This window comes from Rhinopithecus bieti, unplaced genomic scaffold, assembly GCF_001698545.2.
Source record: "Rhinopithecus bieti isolate Rb0 unplaced genomic scaffold, ASM169854v2 scaffold_3912, whole genome shotgun sequence".
Classification (NCBI taxonomy): domain Eukaryota; kingdom Metazoa; phylum Chordata; class Mammalia; order Primates; family Cercopithecidae; genus Rhinopithecus; species Rhinopithecus bieti.
In genome coordinates, this window is record NW_016804439.1 from 774,888 (window position 1) to 791,550 (window position 16,663).

The following is a 16,663-nucleotide window of genomic DNA, read 5'->3' on the forward strand; positions in this document are numbered from 1 at the left end:
GGGACGGGGGGAGAGGGGGAGGGGAGAGGCAGAAGAACCCATACCTGCATTGAAACCCAAATCTACAATAAAAATGGGTACAGATGAAATATTAATAGTTTCAAAAAATACCTATCTTGGGTATGTTGATAGCCCTTACTCTACACTATGATCAAAGAACAACAATTCTTTGAACAAAGAATTATTACAAGGCTGGAAGCTATGTGACGGCAAGGCCCATCACTAGGCCCCAAAATTTAGAATTGCAACTAGCCCACCTGACACACCCAATCTCTCATCCATGCTTTATTTTTGTATTTATAACCATCTACTCTATGCATTTTTTCCTCTCCTCTACCTGAATTCAAAAACTTTTGTGATTTTGTTCACTGCCATATTCCAACTGCCTTAAGACAGGGTCTACCACTTGGCAAGCACATAAAAATATTTGATTAAAAATGCCTCGCACAGTACATGGCATACAGATGCTCTCAACCTCTGGTTAAATAGTTTATTTAACCTATAGAAATGTAAATTAGCAAGAAAAAGCCTGAAATGATAAAAGCTCAAGGGACAATATTCATACGATGTCAGAGAACAATTAAATTGCATTAACCTACTTAAAATACGTCCAATTTTGACTCAAATTGTATTGATACTCATAATTATGCTTCTTACTAAGCTGTTATCTTTAAATTGCAATAAAATGGAATTCTTTAGAATCAAATCAATAATCCCTCCAAAAAACAGATACAGAAACAAAGATCAAAGTGCTTTGTACAAACTTCAAAGGACTGAATACAAAGCTTCCATGCTGGTCTATGTGATGAAAAAGCTTCCTAACAGAGCTCTGAAAGACAGAGCCCAAATAACCCATACCTGCACTGAAACCCAAATCTGCATTAAAAATGGGTAGATATGTGGGAGGCGGAGCTTGCAGTGAGCTGAGATCACGCCACTGCACTCCAGCCTGGGCAACTCCATCTCGAGAAAAAAAAAAATAAGGGTAGATATGAAATATTAATAGTTGCAAAAAAAATACCTATCTTGGATATGTTCATAGCCCTTACTCTATACTTGGATCATACATTAACTTTTAAATGTTTAATATTTAAGAAATAGCAAATATAGCATAGATATAATATTCCACTCTATTAATGGAATAACTCTGATGATTCCTTTGCTTCCTGGCAAAGGGCCAGAAACTATAAGCCCACCACAGACATCTGAGCTTTCTGCCAGAGAGTAGGAACAAGGGAGCCCCAAGCTCTCAGGTGAACTCATCCAGCTGTAATCATCTTATCCTAACTGCTACTATGTTGCCTTAGAACCAGGAAGCTGTAGGTCTGATTCTCTTTTCTTTATCCAAAGGTTTTAAAATACTAGTAGCAAATCAATCAAGAACTATTATTTCTAACCAAAGGACCGGGGGCGGGGGGGGGGGATGTCCACACAGATGCTGTGGCTCTTCAGGGATCCCAGACTGGGTCCTTCCCTGAGGAAGAAGCTTGGTCGAGTGCAGGACTTTAGGGTTCAGACCTCCAGTGCATCAATTCTGGCTGCACTTCCACTAGCTGTGAGAACTTGACTGCATCACTTCACTGTCTCCAAAGCCTCGCCTGTAAAATTGGAACAACAGTACCAGCCTCACTGAGCTTTAATGAGAGATTTAAAGAATGCTTAATCAAAGCAGAACAAGTGAGTGAGACAATTCAAGGCTATTCCTTAAAATTATCCACCTCAACCAAACTACTAGGGGACAGGGCAGTGGCCGGAGGACAGTCAACTCCACCCCTTCCACCCCCCACACACAGTTTTCCTCCTCAGAAGAGAAATTTCTGTGAAGAATAATTCAAGGCACTCTTTTATGTTATACTTTCCTTGCCCTTTTGCCATGGAAGGCTTTAAACAAGGGTAAGAAATAATATCTAGAAGGTTAAACCAAGAGCAAGACACACTGGCATGGTATTATCATTGTCCAAACTTCCATGTTGACCCCAAGCCAGCCCTCCCCACACATCCTTGGTTTACCAGGGCCTGCCTTAGCCAAATACCCTTAAATTTTCCAAAATCTGAGGAAAAAGGTGCCTACACAGCCAAAATCTATCTTCATTTATGATCGAGTTTGGGAATAAAGTGCTAATGGATGAGATTATAGTTTTACCACAGTGCACCAGCCAGTTATGTTCTAGGGCTAGGGCTGCATCAAAAATATTTCCAAATACCTTCTGTTTATCCAAGGAGCTAACTCTGGGCCCATGCACATGCACCCAGCATCGCCTTCCCCAGAGTATGTTTGGAGCATACTCTAAGGAGTCTGCGTGTTGGCACCGACAGCAGGGAGCTGGAGCCACGCTGGCCACATGGTTGTATCCCAGAGTCCATCAAAGGTCTAGCTAAGAACAGCCAAGCATTTAAATGTTCACATATGAGCTACCAAAGCCACTCACAGAACCAGCTCAGCAGATCGGGGCCAAGACAGACGGAAGAAATTTTTCCCCACATGGGAGTAAAGCTTCATAGAATTTGCCACAGAATCCCACTGCTCTGTGTTCCTCTCGCATGTCTTAGTACCCCTCTTCCTCAAGGTACCAGCATTCTCATTTGCAACATTGGAAGGCCTGATCTCCCTGTGCTCTGCCTGAATAACATAACCTCCTAGGAGTTGAATTCTTTATGTTCCAAAATCATCTCTTCTCCCCAAATCCCAGCCCCTATCCTGTCCAAGCCAATCTTGTTTAAGATCAAATAGTTTTCTGACTGAATCATTATACAGGGAAACATGTACGATTAAAAGCTCAAGCTGGAATTGTTGACAGAGTGGGAATGCTTTTGTCCAAAGAATCTCCAGGGAAGATTTATCCATATCCTAATAGAAAAGGTAAGAAGTTTGAACTCACCTGCCCCCACACCCAGCTTCCAGCCCATGCCTCCATGGTTAATAGGGAATCTGAAATTCTTAGGGCTCGAGCAGAGGTAATTGCCCAGTTCAAACTCCACCCTGCTACCAGAATAAGTATCCGCCTTGCTTTGTTGCCCAGAACAACTGCAACTCATGAGTGATTCTGTCCCCAGGCCTCTACTTCCTGAGTCCACTTCCCAGAGCAAGGCGTGGATTCTTCCTACGGACCCAACCCTTCAAAAGTCAGTTCCAGCCCTGCCCTGCCCTGGGTGGCACCAGCTGACCTGGGAGTTGCCTCTTGGGAAACTGGACTGATATTAGAAGAGCTAGGCTCACAAGATACTTGGTTCCTCTCCAAGCCACTAAGTAATCTCTGCTCTCCAGTTGTTGCTTATGCAGTTTGGCCACCTGTTCACAACTTTTAAAAAAAATCAAGAAATGAGGCCCTGAATCATGATTTCATAAGCAGTCACAGGAAGAAAAAGTATATGGACCACATCTGGTTTAAATATGTAAGATATGTCTGGGGCAAGAGCGGATGCATGTGTGGCAGTGGGAGACAGTAGGGAAAATTCAAAGCAGAAGGTTTTCTGAGGACAGAGCAGTGGGTTGCTTTTGTTTTTTTGTTTTTTGTTTTCTTTTGGCAAAGTTTTGCTCTTTTTGTCCAGGCTGGTGCAATGGTGTGATCTCAGCTCACTGCAACCTCTATCTCCCAGATTAAAGTGATTCTCCTGCCTCAGCCTCCCAAGCAGCTGGGATTACAGGAGCCCGCCACCACGCTCAGCTAATTTTTTGTATTTTTAGTAGAGATGGGGTTTCACCATGTTGGCCAGGCTGGTCTCAAACTCCTGACCTCATTTTCATATATCCAACAAGCCAGTCTATCTCCAAATGGGAGAAAAGTGTAGGTGTCATAAGAAACCCTAAATGTACTAAGTGAAATTTTAGGAGACATAATGAGAAAATAATTTCTAATACCACTGTCTCTAAGGGAAGGGGTCATTGCTCTTCAAAATCTAGGAATCAAAAAAGGAATTTAGGAAATACATCAGGTACTGGCTTCTTGTTCCACTAAATGAGGTTCTATTGTTCTATTAATGGAAGCTCATCCATCACATTATTTAAAATAGAGAAAAGTGCAATCACTATTCTCTCATCACTGTGTCAAACAAAAGAGATACGTGAATAAAACAAGTTGAAGATGAATTCTTAGATTATTTCACTTCTTTCCTTCTCTCAAAAAATGCAAGCTGCATTAAAAAGAAAAGTAAGAAACAGAACCTTCCTCCTTCCCTCCCACCTTCATTCCTAAAAATGAAGCTGCATTCCATTTGACAACCTCTCAGTGACGTTAGAGGCGTGTGACTCATTGGTTTTAATCTGCCATTGCTACAAACATGCTATAATCATTGTGGAAACTATTAAAGTGACACTTGAGAAAATAACATCATCCCCGGAGACAATTAGTGAGCCCAAATACATGAACTTGACAATTTCTGTACTTACTTATTTGAGAAAAAACTTAGCAATTCAACACTTTGCCCTAGCAACATAATGCTTATTCCAATCTTGACAAGTGAATAAGTACCCTCTTGTTAAAAATAATTTGTTATTAAATTTCACAGCTCTCCCACACATTACTAACAATAGCACCGTTTCACTTGAAGAGAAACAAACAACACACACATGCATTCAAAGACACCGGCACACAGTCCCACTTAAGTAACACAACAGAGGAGTGCCGCTGCAGGAGCCGAAAGGTAGGTTTAATCCCTAACCCTCCCAACCAGAGACTTATAATGCTTCTTTTCTACTTTTTGTAAAATGCCTGTTACTACATAAAGCTGACTTCACAACTGAGACTCACCTGTATCTCCTTGTTAGATGGTAAACCAGAAACAGAGTGCATATTAAGGTGACTACTGAATACAGAATTTAGTATCCACGATGTATGATCTGTTTGTTAAATGGAGTTATGACATTCGGTTATATAAAATGTGTTGAGGGAGAGACTAGATGTCAACCAAATAAACTTACACATGATTTTTCTCCTGTGATTAATAAAGGCAATTATTATATTACATAATTAAGTATAAAGTAGGACTTAAACAGATCACAACCAGAAAACACTTCATTGATACTATGTCCTTAAGATTTTTAAACTGATCTTCCAAACAGTTTAAAAGGTGACAATGCTAGGTAACTGCAGCAATGAAAACAATATGCTTTGGTTTTAGACATGTTAAGTGTGAAACGCTTAACGTAAAAATGTTGAGTAGTTAACTTGGTAATTAGACATTCAAATAAGATACTCAAGGTGGAAATTTAGACTAGAGACATAATCAGTGGAGTTGTCAGCATAGAGATGAAATATAACCTCATAAGACTGAATGGAATCACCTAGAAAATAAGTAGAGAGAGGCCGGGGGCGGTAGCTCACGCCTGCAATCCCAGCACTTTGGGAGGCCGAGACGGGCAGATCACAAGGTCAGGAGATCCAGACCATCCTGGCTAACACAGTGAAACCCCATCTCTACTAAAAATACCAAAAAAAAAGAAAAAAAAAAAATTAGCCGGGTGTGGTGGTGCAGCCTGTAGTCCCAGCTACTCGGGAGGCTGAGGCAGGAGAATGGCATGAACCCAGGAGGCGGAGCTTGCAGTGAGCCGAGATTGTGCCACTGCACTCCAGCCTGGGTGACAGAGCGGGACTCCGTCTCAAAAAAAAAAAAAGAAAAGAAAAGAAAAAAAGAAAAGAAGTAGAGAGAGAGAAGCAGTCCAGGGATTGAACCCTCACAAACCCAACACTTAAGGGTTAAGAAGTAGGGGAGAAACCAGCAAGGCCAACAGAAGGGACACCCAGAGTGGCAGGAGTGACCACCACAGCACAGGCAAGCCAGACACAGACACTTCATATCAATCATTATCTGGGCTATTCTACATTATGTCCTTTAACCCGCACAATAATGTAAAGATGTTGAGACTAGGCAGAGCCAACAGTGCTATTGAGAGGTGAAGCAGATGAGGGGTGAGGATGAACTAGTGGATCATCTTCTTACCCATCTTGACATCTCACACACACATTCACACTACACACACAATTACTAAATTACTAGTGACTTCTCTTCAAAGGAGGACAAAGAGTAGAGATGAGTATTAACATCAACAAAAATCTTCTCCAAATATTCCTGAAGATACAACTTAAAAGAATATTAAACTAGACATTTCAGGTGTCCTTCCAGATTTGATCCCATGCTCAAAACCAATATAAAATTTGATAATATAAATCTTTTAGCTTTTAGGATCACGATATTGGAATAAAAATAAAGTTGCTTGGTTATACATTTTCATCCAACTGTTTCTCAAACTGTACCATTTAACAGGAGAAACTCGCAACATTTTAATAGGTCTGAAGGTCAAAATATTTTTAAGAGTACTAATTCTATGCTGTCCTCTTGAATACACATACTAGCAAATTAAAATTATGAGAAGTCCTATAACAAAGACTTATTTTACTTACACTTTGAAAAAATTATTTTTTTGATGAACAGTTTAAAAATCTTAAGGGCACTAGTATTAATGAAGTGTTTTCTAGTTGTGATCTGTTTAAGTCCTACTTTATGCTTAATTATGTAATATAATAGTTGTAATAATTGCCTTTATTAATCACTTTATATCAATCCTTATGTTGCATATTCTACATTATCTCCTTTAATCCACACAACAATGCAATGATTTTGAAATTAGGAAACTGCAACTCCAAAAGCTGAAGAAACTTTCCCAAGGTTACAAAACTATTAAGGTTTGATGTGATTCATAGACTTTCCCAAGACCCTGTTTTATTAATAGTATGAGTGTAATCACAAATATTTTCTACTGTACTATATTTTTTAAATAAATTACTTCTTTCTTAATCCCAAAAAGTTATCTTTATAATATCCTGAACTATAACTCATTTTTTTCTCAAAGTATTGATTCAAACGCTGTTGCCAATAATTTGCTTCTAAATCTGTCACCCAAAGACAACGGTAGAAGTTCCCTACTGCCATTTTTTTCTGACAAAATTTAGATATTTTCCACTATCCTGTACATACAACACACTATAGAATTTCACAAATAAAATATTGCTGAAGCACTTTTTAAAAGACTTATAAGTAAATGAAATATCATCAATTATCATACTGAGAGATCAACAGTAAAGTATCCATTTCCTGTACTTTACCACTGCTGGGTCCTTATAAGTAAGATTTCTGCAAAACAAATATCTATCAACTGAAAATAAACAAGATTACAAAGCAGGCATGTACAAGATTAAATAGAAAAATCTGTTAATTTCCTGAACTTACATTTTATTATCTTAAAAAAAAAGATAATATCTACCTTTAGGTTTTGTAGAAATTAAACATATTTAAATGCCTAGCACAGAAATACTTGTTTCCTTTCTGATGCATATGGAAGTTCTCTGTAAAGCATAAGCTGATGTAAATTGTTGTTTGTAAGTTATCACTGCACCTATTCCTTAGCTGTGATTTAATATATATTAAATGTGCTGTGTGATATGAACCCTGGTCAAAATAATGCATGCCAAACTATGTATGCATGCAACACATTCAGAAGTCTACATATTACTTAAAAATAAATTATTCTACCCTGCCTATAAGTGAGACTTGTTTCAAAATTTTAATTTTCAACCATGAGGAAAATCAGTACCCTCCCCAAATGAGATTCCAAACCCTCAAGTTTTATGTCATAAATCACTCTAGTCCTAAATATTGCCTGCTCCACAAAAGCCTCTTTATCTCGTGTTTACTGGCACAATCCCAAGATACAACACACTAAATTTTTCACAATTTGATTTATGCCAAAGGTTAATCGAGATAATATAATTTTAGACCAAGGTTTCTCAACCTCAGCAATATTAACATTTTGAACCTCATAATTCTCTGCTTCGGGGGGAAATTGTGCTATGCATTGTGGGATGTTAAGCAGTATGCCTGGCCCCAGGCATGAAAATCAGAAATGTCTCCAGATATTGTCAAATGTCATGGGGCCGAGGGAAGGGGGGTACAAAATTTCCCATGGGTGAGAACCACTGTTTCAGAGGATCTCAGAATTTAGCTAACTCCACTAATCAGATAAAGCTGACTTGAGGTTCCCAGGGGTCTAAAATTAGCTGAAAGGCTCATTTAAAGACTGTAACCTAGAAAAGGTATTACATATATGAGCAAAGCAAACAGACAAGCAAAGACCACACACCTAAGAAGTTAATGAAAAACATACTATCAGACCAAAGGGCAATACCTACCTCAGTGCTAAGCCATTAATAGATACTCAGTAAACACATATACTAAATGCTAGAAGAATTACAATTTAGTAGAGCCAAGAGCTCACCATCCTTGCTACCTTGGAAAAAAACTCATTCAAGTTCTCTTGTCTTTCAGATACAAAGTGGCAGGAAATGATGTATCTGGCCCGGCAGGGTGGCTCATGCCAGTATTCCTAGCACTTTGAGAGGCTGAGGTGGGGTAATCACTTGAGGTCAGGAGTTCCAGACCAGCCTGGCCAACATGGTGAAACCCCTTCTCTACTAAAAATACAAAAATGAGCTGGGCATGGTGGTGAGGCCTGTAGTCCTAGCTACTCAGGAGGCTGAGGTGGCAGGATCAATTGAGCCCAGGAGGCGGAGGTTGCAGTGAGCCGAAATCCCACCACTGCACACATCAGCCTAGGCAACAGAGCGAGACCCTGTATCAAAAAAAAGAAACCTATCAGATCTTTATTTTATCCATCACAATGATATTGCAAAATATTTACAGCAAGTGTAACCAACTTAGATGAACCTGCTCCCTCAGCTGGGCCTTATTTAAGCAATTATCTAATATTACACATTTTAGATGCCATTTTTATGCATTCCAAAATTGTTATATACATCCTATAAAATACACCTGGGCATAAAATATTCTGTATGTGAATAATCCATGCTGTGCCACCACAAATGGTTTTCTTAGCTTGAGAAAAAGATTCCATTTCGAATTCTTTGTTCCTACTTCACACTTTAAAATACTGATAATTTATTGAGTTCAGCGGGAGGTTGAATAATGACCCCACTCCCACCAAGATCTACTTCCTAATCCCTGGAACCTGTGAATGTTACCCTATATGGCAAAAAAGGACTTTACAAACGTGATTAAAGATCTTCAGATGGGGAGGCATCCTGGAGTATCCCAGTGGGTCCTAAACATAATCACAAGTGTCCTTATGAGAGGGAGGAAGAGGGAGACTCCACTGTTGTAGAGGAGAAGGGGTTGTGACCACAGAGGCAGAGATTGGAGCGGTGCGGTAGCCAGAAGCCAAGGAATGCTTGACTATCCTTAGAAGTGAGAGAAAGCAGTGGATTCTCCCCTGGAGCTGCAAGAAGAAACCAACCCTGCTGACACCTTGTTTTTAGCCCCTTAATGAGACTCATTTTAGACATGACATCTAGAATTGTAAGAGAGTAAGTGTGCATGTGTTAAGCCACTAAATTTGTGGTCATTTGTTATAGTGGCAACAGAAAACAAACACAAGTACTATACCAGCATTGCCCTACACATTTCATATGCAGCCTAATTTTATGACCAATGCAGTTCTATATCAGTGTTATTCACATTTTACAGAGGTGAGACTGAAGCTTAATGAGATAAAGCAATTTTCCAGAAGTCACCTGTATTATATTGTTATAATTCAAGCCCAAGTTGATCTGACCTAAAAGTCTATTCACAGCATATAAGGATCATTTGGCTAAAGAAAATGAAACACCTACTCCTGATTCTTCATTGTAATCCTCATCTACAGTTAATCAATGCCAATAGTTTATGACAGTGAAGCTCAAAGTTCACAGCTGAATTTTGTTACCAAACTTTCACATGAAACTTTTTAATTCTAATTAGTTTAAGAAAAACAGAGTAAGGCTTAAAAAATACTCCCAAGACATCATCTTTTCCACTAGATAATTATAAAATGTATTTTTTAAAGTACAGGTGCCATTAGAAAAAGGAATGAGAAATTTCTTCTGTGCAAATACATTTTCAAACTTCCCAGGACTAATAAAACCAAATCCAACCTATTTCATGAATAGAAATAAAGTTGGAGGAATTGAGCAACAGTAATTGTCCAAAAAATTGTTGCAGGAAGTCAGGGACCCCAAACAGAGGGACCGGCTGAAGCCAGAGCAGAACATAAATTATGAAGATTTCATGAACATTTATTAGTTCCCCAAATTAATACTTTTATAATTTCTTACACCTGTCTTTACTGCAATCTCTGAACATAAATTGTGAAGATTTCATGGGCATTCATCACTTCCCCAGTCAATACTCTTATAATTTCCTATGCCTGTCTTTAATCTCTTAATCCTGTCATCTTCATAAGCTGAGGATGCATGTCACCTCAGGATCCTGTGATGATTGTGTTATCTGCACAAATTGTTTGTAGAGCATGTGTGTTTGAACAATATGAAACCTGGGCACCTAGAAAAGGAACAGGATGACAGAGATTTTTCAGGGAACAAGGGAGATAACCATGAAGTCTGCGGGGCCGGGCAGAACAGAGTCATATTTCTCTTCTTGCAAAAGCGAATAAGAGAAATATTGCTGAATTCTTTTTCTCAGCAAGGTATAGCCCTGGGAAAAGAATGCACTCCCAGGGGGAGGCCTCTAAAATGGCCGCTCTGGGAGTGTCTGTCTTAAGCAGTTGTAGATAAGGGATAAAATACTCCCAGGTCTCCTGCAGCACCCCCAGGCTTATTAGGATTGGGAAATTCCAGCCTGGTGAAATTCTAATCAGACCAGTTCTCTGCTCTTGAACTCTGTTTCCTGTTAAGGTGTTTATCAATGACAAGGCATGCACAGTGGGACAGGGAACCTCATCAGTAATTCTAATTTCACCCTGGCCTTGTGACCTTGCCCTGCCCATTTGCCTTGTGATATTTTATTGCCCTTGAAGCATGTGATCTCTGTGACCCACACCCTATTTGTACACCCCTCCACTTTTGAAATCCATAATAAAACTTGCTGGTTTTGCGGCTTAGGGGCATCACAGAACCTGCCTACATGTGATGTCTCCCCAGACACCCAGCTTTAAAATTTCTCTCTTGTGCTCTTTCCCTTTATTTCTCAGACCGGCTGACACTTAGGGAAAACAGAAAAGAACCTACATTGAAATATTGGGGGCTGGTTCCTCCAATAAAAAATATAAATCATAATGTCTGTTTTTAACTATTTTGTTTCTGATAACTTGTGTAAATCTACTTGTCTTTAGAAAGTCAACAGGATGTGTTATCTCAATTTTTCCATTTACATAACTACCCTTGATTTTATATACACACATGCACACACCTGTACTTCCTATTAAGGCTTCCATATAACACTTGGAATTTCAGATTATTAGAGTATCACCAATCATCTTGTATAAACCATTGAGAAAGAATGGACACGCTTCAAATGAATAATATAACTGGCTTTCAAATTCAGGTTAATATAATCCTGCTGTTCAGTTAACTTTCAAGTTCAATACACATTCAATCAGATGTCTTTCAGACTACTTTACATTGATTGCCATCTATTTCAATGTTCCCATTTCATGTTTGAATATCTTGCAAAACCTTCCCAAAACTAATGAATTAAATGAGTTCTCCCTCCATCCCCATCTCCTGTTCACCATATTTAGTTCCAACCCAATTATGCTAATACTTCCCAGGAAACTTCTCAGCTATGTCCTTTAGAATGCCACTGTCATTATCTCTCTCCAGAATTTAGTTTGATAAGTCCTTAAGTGCATGCATCATCTAATCCTCAAGCCTGCACATCCTTCCACATGCTCTGCCCTGGTTGAAGATTAATTATGCATGCACTTGGGTGAGGAGACCCCAACTTTCAGAGTCAGAAGCGAGGCCTGAGCCAAACAACTACCTTTCCCGAAAACTGTCATCACCAAATCCCATCAATTCCAGCTCCTAAATATCTCTTGAATTTATTCCTCTTCCTCAGATGTCATTCACTTCCTGCCAGCCTCCAGTCTTGCCCTATACCCTTCTCCTTCTCCACAGAGATGCCTCCAGGACCTTCCTAAAATATTGGGAGAGTTAGGGGTCTAGTTAATGAGCCCTGCAGGTAATTCTGATGCATGCTAATGATTGAAAGCCCTTGCCCTAGCCATATACCAAAGTTAAAATTACGTCTGAACTGAAACTACAGCTTCAATGACTTTAGCTACTTCTCTGAAAAAAGTTTAACTGAAACGTAAGTCCTCTAGCCTTACCCAACTAGAATTAAAGACAAACAATAAAAAAGCACAAAGAAACTCAAAGTTAAAAGCCTGGAACGACTGCCAATGATTTTCAAGCGTTGACTTAAAAAAAACTCAATATGCCTCACGGTGCTCACGTCTGCTTAAGGGTGCACTGTAAAAAGGCACTCGATTTGCAACTATCACTACACATGAAGCTGGCTCTCAGCAGGCCTTGGTCCAGGGATCTAAAGGACAGGGAAGGTCACTGAGTTTATTATTTCACCCTCCATAAGCACTAACACTCCAAGGGATCCAGAAGAGAATTCCTAAGCATAGATCAGTGGCACATGCCTGTAGTCCCAGCTACTTGGGAGGCTGAGGCAGGAGAATTGCTTGAACCTGGGAGGCGGAGTTTGCAGTGAGCTGAGATTGTGCCACTGCATTCCAGCCTGGGAGACAGAGCGAGACTCCATCTCAAATAAATAAATAAATAAATAAATACCACAGATCTTGAGTCCACAGAACAAAATGTTTCAAGTAGCACCAAAGAAATTACTTTCATAAGAGGTCTAAAAAGTTAACCACAGACAGCTTTAAAGGAATCCTATTCAGAAGATTAAAATAAGTTACTTATCTTGCATTGGTTTTAAAATGTCCTCACAATACCATGCATTCTTGTAGTTCTCTGAAGAAGGTTAATCAGTGAGAAACCAGGCTAGAGATATTTTTGTATTGCCTAATCTCTAATTTGTTTTTCCCAGTTAAGGAAATCAGAAGTGGCCAGGTGCAGTGGCTCACGCTTATAATCCCAGCACTTTGGGAGGCCAAGGCGGGCGAATCACAAGGTCAGGAGATTGAGACCATCCTGGCTAACACAGGGAAACCCCATCTCTACTAAAAATACAAAAAATTAGCCGGGTGTGGTGGTGGGTGCTTGTAGTCCCAGCTACTCGGGAGGCTGAGGCAGGAGAATGGCATGAATCCAGGAGGCGGAGCTTGCAGTGAGCCGAGATCAGGCCACTACACTATAGCCTGGGCAACAGAGTGAGACCCCATCTCAAAAAAAAAAAAAAAAAAAGAGAGAAAATCAGAAATAAATAACATTCGAATAATTTATCTGAATGTGATGAAATATTAAATGAACGTGAATTTAAGTCCACCTTGTTGGAAAACCCTACAGAGAATTATAATACCAAAGTATTTTCCGCAAAAACAGTGTTGTGTAAATAGAGTTAAAGCACCAGATTTAAAACAGGAAAACAGACCAACATTCTGAAAATAGGTACACAACACGAATGAAGAAAAATATATCGTGGCTGGGAGGAAAAATTTAATTGTCATTGGTAAACTTTCTTCTTTGTATTCTAAAATGTGGAATAGTATAACATATTCTGGTTTGCTGGTTAAAACAAGTAAGTTGTCTTTAAAATTTAAGGCTAGCCTCATTTTATTCAGATTCCTAAATCCAAACTACAATAATAAAGCAAAATGTGAATAAAGTACCATTCGTACAGATAGTTTCACTGAAATGAGTGAACAGTGGGGGCAGGGGGAGAAACAGTGCCCTCATTCAAGTCCTTTGCTACTCCAGCTGAGCTGGCGATGAGGTGCAGTGAAAATAACTACACCTGGACTGCGGATGTGGGACTTCCATCCACATCCCCAACTTAGCTCACTGGCTAACATTGCAAATGCCACCTAACCTCATCTGGGACACTTTTCTCATATGCAAAAGGACTGCCCTGAATGAGATTATGTCCTTAGTACCTTCCAGCTCTGGTATTCTGATTTTTACCTCTTAACAAAGCAACATTTCTTAAAAGTGCACATTTCTCAAGTTAACAATTCATGCTACAATTTTTAAATTGATAGGAATATCAACCTAGAGCTTTACTAGTGTCCCTAGAGAGCCTCTCTCTCTCAGAGGCTTTCTGGTAAGTTCAAACAAAACAGTGAACACTCACATCATCAACTGTATGACATGCATGACGAAGCACTCTGAACTAACATTAGATGTTCCCATGTATTAACTTGATTATAATTGTGCGATAATGTGCTCCAGAGCTGTTGAAGGCTAATAACTTTTTAACACCATATTTATCTCTCCCTAAACCTACGTCAATTTTTTAAAGTCTTCAGAAACTAAAATTCCTTTGAAATCACAATCGAGGTCATTGGTAGCAAAAAATGGGGATGTTATCAAAGTCATTCAAGAAAAGCTATTCCACGAAGTTTTAAAAACAGCTTTCAAATCATATAATTCCAACTTTCTTCTTACAGTTTCAATAGAATATAAAAAGGGATCGAACAACAGATTGTCAAATTATTGACTCAGGAGTGGGAGACGAGGAAGAGAATCATGAACAATGCACCTAGAGGCAAGGGAAATGACTATACAGAAGTTCAAAGGTTGATCAAGGTAAGTCCTTCCTGATTCTATAATTCCCACGATTTTATGAATGAACTAACTTCAAAAAGACTTGAGGCCCTTAGACAAAATGACTTACTACAACTTCTTTGTAAGATGATGCCTTTCCTATTTCTATAATTTTCTTTAATACAACTATTACTAAAATTAAGAGGACAAATGATCCATTTGTAAGCAAGTCTTTAAGGAAATAAGAAAACAATCATTCCTAATAAGGAACTAGATTAAACAAAATAACTGTTAGTGTGCTATTCTATATTCTATAATTTTACATATTTCAGATTAAGAACACAGAAACATTTTCCTTTCATCTTTTCCTTCTAAGAACACTGTTTTCTGTTCATAAAGAATAAATCCAAATGTTTTTAACTGTTACAGTAATCAAAATATCCAAGAATTATGGAGAGAGCTATCATTATCTCTAAATCTGTAGCCTTCCATGCCTTAAAATTTAGATTGGCATATACTTCTTGGTTTATCCCAAATACCAGACAACAAAGAAAAAAAACAAAGAAACTTTCCTCTCCATAGAAAAGGGTAAGGGCCTTTAGAGGTCCTTCCTCCCCTGTGATTGGAATTATCGTAGGTAGAATTATTGTAGGTAGAATTATCGTAGGTAGAATTATTGTAGGTAGAACAGATTGAGCCTATAGGAATGTCACCTGAGTCGCACCATTTTCTCCTGGCAAAACAAGCTGCACTAGTCCCTTGGCTGCCCTTCCCTTCCTCCATACACGCTGCTGTTTTCCTCCTTGGTGAGTTTCTCCCTTTTCCTTCTCCTCATACACACTGTCCCTTTATTTTCCCTTCTGCCTTATTCCTCCAAGGCTAAAACCGTACTGCCTAGTCCACATTTGAGAAATACACCCTTACAACGCTTTCTTAAGACACAGCAACACTTTTAGCTACAAAATCATCTTTACCTATATCTTATTAAGTAAAAATTACTGGGAATCAGGAATTAAGGATTTAAATGGAGGCAAACGTAGTGGAATTAAGATTCCTATGAGAAAAATATATAGATTAGTCCCTATCTAAGAGAAAAAAATTCAAAAAAAAAAAAAAAAAAAATCAGCAACTCGGTGTACTTTCCCCTCTTGCCTCGTGCCCATCACATATTCCCTGCAAGTCTATGTAGATGAGAACCCATCCCCAGATCTTCTTTGCTCCCTGAGAGTGTTCTTGCTCTTACCCGATACATCATTCACCATGTATTTTTAATTCAGTCTAGCTTTGGATATACTAAGAATTATTAGTTTAAAATCTACCACAAAGGTTAAAAATGAAATAGAAAAAACTCATGTAAATTGTACATAGCATGGGAGTTCAGAGAACAGAATTGTCTAAAATTTTAATCAGAAATAGTATCAGTAGTAATAGTAAAATAGCTAACATTTACTAAATATTTGCTATTCGTCAGGCATCTAAGCTCTTTTAATCCTCATGATGGTCCCTATGCAGTAGATATTGTTGTGTCTCATTTTATAGTTAAAGAAATGGAAAGACAGAGAAGGCAAGAAAACTTGCCACAGTCCACATAGTCAGTATTGGCTGAACCGGGACCAGTACCCAGGCACCTGGCTTCCTCTCCTAGTAAGAGATGGCTTTGCAGATGAGGCAAGATGAGCCTGGCCTCCAAGAATGGCTGTGTGGGGTGGGCGCTGGGGGTGCAAGAAAAGAGAAAGCTGACCTAACTGGTTGACAACGCTTGTATGGAAGGGAAATGAAAACATAACTGAACAAGCAGTAAGTAACCAGAAGGCAGAACTGCATAAAACTCTTATTGGAGGAGCATTCTTGGATCTGCCGCAGTGGGTGAGTGGGAGTCATGGTGGGCTTATGAGTGAGAATGCATGGTTCAGGTACACACAAAAGATTTGAGGATAAGAGTAGAATGATCACCAGATATCTCTAGAAAAATCAAGAGTCAAAATATTAATGGTATTTAAACACTGGATAAGAGCAAGCTTCCTGGAATTGAAATCATACAAAAGTCTTAAAAGAAAAACAAAAGTCGAATGCTCACTCACTTGTAAGGGTGAAATCTATATGAAAGACACAAGCCTTATATAAGGTGGTGCCCTGCCAGA

At 39.0% G+C, this 16,663-nt stretch overlaps 1 protein-coding gene across 4 annotated transcripts in view; it reads right to left on the reverse strand.

The window, feature by feature from the left end:
- LMO7 (LIM domain 7) overlaps nt 1-16,663 on the reverse strand; it is a 221,594-nt gene that overhangs the window by 69,644 nt on the left and 135,287 nt on the right. The gene's annotated exons all lie outside the window — the stretch shown is intronic.